This window comes from Camelus dromedarius, chromosome 5, assembly GCF_036321535.1.
Source record: "Camelus dromedarius isolate mCamDro1 chromosome 5, mCamDro1.pat, whole genome shotgun sequence".
Taxonomy (NCBI): domain Eukaryota; kingdom Metazoa; phylum Chordata; class Mammalia; order Artiodactyla; family Camelidae; genus Camelus; species Camelus dromedarius.
Genome location: NC_087440.1, coordinates 63,054,544 through 63,058,747, shown reverse-complemented (window position 1 = coordinate 63,058,747; position 4,204 = coordinate 63,054,544). Strand labels below are relative to the sequence as shown.

At 44.6% G+C, this 4,204-nt stretch overlaps 1 pseudogene; it reads left to right on the top strand.

Annotated features, from left to right (window-relative positions):
• The first annotated feature begins 3,256 nt into the window (after positions 1–3,256).
• LOC105086180 (large ribosomal subunit protein eL29-like) lies at positions 3,257–3,748 on the top strand (annotated as a pseudogene).
• The last annotated feature ends 456 nt before the right edge of the window (positions 3,749–4,204 follow it).

Sequence of the window (4,204 nt, the reverse complement as noted above, 5' to 3'; positions counted from 1 at the left end):
AGCACAGGAACTGAGTCTTTTTTTGTGGAAAACCCCACCAATGTTTTAATTTCCCTGTCTGTATACAAATCTATACACAAAAAGGATAAACATAGCACATACTTCATAGGATCATTGCAAGGATGAGACAGTGTATCTGAAGTGCTTAGAACAGTGTCTAGCATTTTCAGTAAGTGTCAGTAAGTAAATGTCACTCAGTAAATGTCAGTGATAATGATGATGAGGAAGAAGGAAAGGAGGAGAAAGTCTATGGTCCTCAATGTCACGAAGATTCCCCAGGAGAATTGTCTTTTAGAATTTAGTAAGAGAAAAAATATCTTCTCCAAGAGAAACCAATAAAATACAAAAAAAAAAATTTTGTCCCTGTGTTTAGAATTCTCGAAGTTAAAGTTTAATCCTGTTACCACTAAGTTTACCCTCGTGGTTAGAATATTTGCTTTTTTTCCTTCTTCAGTTTTGACTTTCTATTTTATTAGTCTCATCTTTAATGTCCTTGATTGTAAGATGCCTGGAATTTCTGTTGGAAGAAGTGAGACACAAACGATAAAATAAAAATAAAGAGACGGCACTCTGTAAAATTTGCTGAGTATATTGAATTGTCAAATCTTTCCACATAAACTAGACTGCCTCTGGAAAACGAATAAATGCAAGAGAGCAGCAGCAGAAGAGTGTTCTTCTTATCTTGTTTACGTATCAAAACCCAACCTACAGAGAAAAACAAAAAACAAAAAAACCCCGACCTACGAGAGCAATCCCATCTCGCTTACGTCCAGTAGCCATAATGCAGATCCCCCTTTCCTTGAGAGAGAGTCTGAGAATCTGTGTGAGGGCAGATGCTTCAAGGGGCTGATGGTACAAGTTACACACCATCTATTCACCCTCTGCCTCGAGGCACGTGCCATTTCTTGTTGGAGTGGGCAACTTCAACAGCTAATTTCAGCTCGGTCTTTTACCAGCCTTCCACCACTGCCCTGCCCTGCCTCATGTCGGGAAAACGGGGAAAAATGAAAAGAATAGAAAAGAAAAGAGAAGCACACCTGTGTCCTCCAAGATCAAAGAGATCTCATTTGAAGCCATTCTTGAGGTTGCTATGGTGATGGACAATTCTGACCATCAGGGTGCAGGAGCCGCCGGTGCCGAGGACAGCACTGAGTCACAGGGTTCTGCATGCACAGGTACAGAGAGAGCACCAGGGTGCCTCCCCGTTTGCGAAAATGACTGGCTTGTTCAGCCCACTCTCCGCACTCCTGCAAAGCCCTTCTGCTAGAAAGTCAGCCTCTCCACACTCAGATAAAACATTACCTGGCCCCTCTCACAACCCGCAGCATGCTCTGGGGCTCTGGTGGAGTCCTTTTTCCATCCTGCTCTAATGGGCACTCCAACGATGCACTGAAGGAGCCAACAATTTGCCTCTGAGGCTGATTTGAAAAGGATCCCAATCTCCCCTCCAATTGGTCCCTAGGGGATGGCCTTTCCTACTGCACGCCACAAACTATAATCTACTTACTCTGTTTCACACTAGGACTGGCTTTCCTCTGTTTGGAAGGTGACAGTAAGGTATTTTAGGCAGACATGGTTCAAAGTCTAACTGCATTTGGAGACATCCTCCTCAAAAGCTTTCTCTCAGGTGCTTGCCCAGCGTTCTTTGCATGCCTCTGTCCCCTACACAATGGTGTACTTTTGCATTGTGAAAAATGTTTGTTAAATCCGTTAGATAAAATTCATAGGGTCTAAAAACTGAGCCAACTGGTTTGTACTAACTAAAGTGAATTGGCAAGGAGAACAATGAGCCACAAACGGAAGACAGAGAATGTCTCACACCCAAGGCAGTGAGCCCCCGTGAAAAACTGAAGGTTGGTGGAAACAGTGCACATTCCCAGCCTCATTCTCCAGACTGGCTCTGCTACAAAGCTTGGAAGGCTAACATGTCTTTTTCCCAGCCTCCCTTGAATGTAGGGTTGGCCATGTAACATCATTCTGGCCAATGATGTCTGCTAGAAACTCCTAGAAGATTACTGGTTTTCCTAATTAAAAAAAAAAAAAAAGCACCCCCCCTCTGTTCCTTCTGCCTTCTTCTTTTCTTGCATGAAGACACAATGGCTTGAGCAGCCATGTGACAACCATGAGAGAAGTGCCAAGAGATCCCTTAGCACTGGCACCATCAAACCTCTGAACCAACACCGGCTATGGCCTATCTCCAGACTCGTTGTTCGAGAGAAAAATAATCCTTGTTTATTTAAACCATTGCAGTCAGACTTTTCTTTTACTGGCTGAATGCTTTCCTCGTTGATAGAGGCCCTCACACTTCCACATCCTGACTCTATCTCAAAATGTGTAGGGAGAAGCAGACACCAAAGCCAATGAAGGGCTGCTTCCTGGAAATGTTAAACTCAGAGTTATCTAATTCAAATCACCACTGCCCAGTGGTGTTCTGGGCATCATTTCTGTTGTTTATAAAAGTTGACCAGGTTAGGGTTTTCTTAGAGCTTCAGAACTTCTGCTGTATGCTATGACAAATGGACCAGTATCCCAGTTTCTTCTGACCAAACCATTTTGAAATGGAGGAGGGGAAGAGAGATGGGAAAGCTAGCACAGCAGAATGATAAAGTAATATAGCCCTGTACTTTCTGCAGGCAGAGACGAAAGACCTCTTCAATAAGAAAAATTCCTAAATAGCACAATAGTGAAGAGAGAAACGGGATCCTAATTTCCTTTTAAATTTTATATAACAAATGTCAATCCCAAAAACTCAATCTTGGGTCCTTTTGAGAATCTTCCCCAAAGAGGGAAATGGAAGCAGGAACAAGGATAAATACATCCCCCAAACACGCTGGTGGAAGATTTATAAGACTTACTTTTCCAAACCACTTTTATTGCATTATATTCACCACTGATGTTGGCAAACATTCTGGCAAGCTGGAGACACAGGAAAGTCAGTGGTGCAAGTTCCCGTCCGAGTCCAAGTCCAAAAGCAGGAGAAGATTGATGTCTTAGCTCAAAGACAGTCAGGTAAATAGAGAGAATTCCTTCTTACTCAGCCTTTATTCTGTTCAGCCCTTCGATGGATTGGGTGAGGCCCACCCACATTGGGGAGGGCAATCTGCTTTACTCAGCCTACCAATTCAAATGTTAATATCATCCAGAAACAGTCTTACAGACATACTCGAAAAAATGTTAGCCAAATATCTAGGCACCCCTGGTCTAGTCAAACTGACACATAAAATTAACCATCATATGGGAGAATAATTGTCCCTACTAAAGAAAGGGTTGTCAAGCCCAGGCGGTTCGGGATCTCCCAGCTCCAATGGAGACATGGCCAAGTCAAAGAACCACACCCCACACAACCAGAAATCGCACAGAAACGGCATCAAAAAACCCTAATCACAACGATACGACTCTCTTAAGGGGGTGGACCCCAAGTTCCTGAGGAACATGTTCTTTGCCAAGAAGCACAACAAGAAGCACCACCAAGGCCACGAGTGCACGTGACGAGGCTGTTAAGGCTCCCGTAAAGCCCAAGGGGGTCAAGCCCAAGGTCCCACAGGGCAGCAGCCGCAAGCTCAGCCGACTTGCCTACATTGCGCACCCCAAGCTCGGGAAACGTACTGGTGCCTGCATCGCCAAGGAGCTCAGGCTCTGCCGGCCAAAGGCCACGGACAAGGCTCAGACCAAGGCCGCAGCTTCAGCTGCAGCTCTGGCTCCAGCTCCGGCTCCCAAAGGCACCCAGGCCCCTCAGGCGCCAGAGTAGAGGCCTTCATCTATTGATGTGAGGATAGAAGGACTGGTGTGACCCCTGGGCTGCTGTCTGCATGGGGCTCATGTCCTTTCTGTGCTGTTTGTTCAAAGAAACCTGAGGCAGGAAAAAAAAATGAAAGAAAGAAAGGGTTGTCGTGAGAATTAAACACAGGCAAAGAGCTTAGAACGGTGCCTGGCACGTAGTAGACACACAATAAGATATGAAATTCATCTGAGAAAGTCATTTTATATCAGAAGAGGAAGATTCTATTACAAATGTTTTAGCTTAGCTTTATCTTGAGAGATTTTTTATTTCACCATTTTCAGATTCCTTTAATGGCATTAGTATTTCACAATGGCATGATTAATCAACCAATTCTAGGCCTCTGCCCAGAGGGAAAACGTGCCGTAATCACAGGAGAAGGTCAGTGTCTGAGCAGGGAAGGTGCCTGCAGTCAGCGGGGCCCTC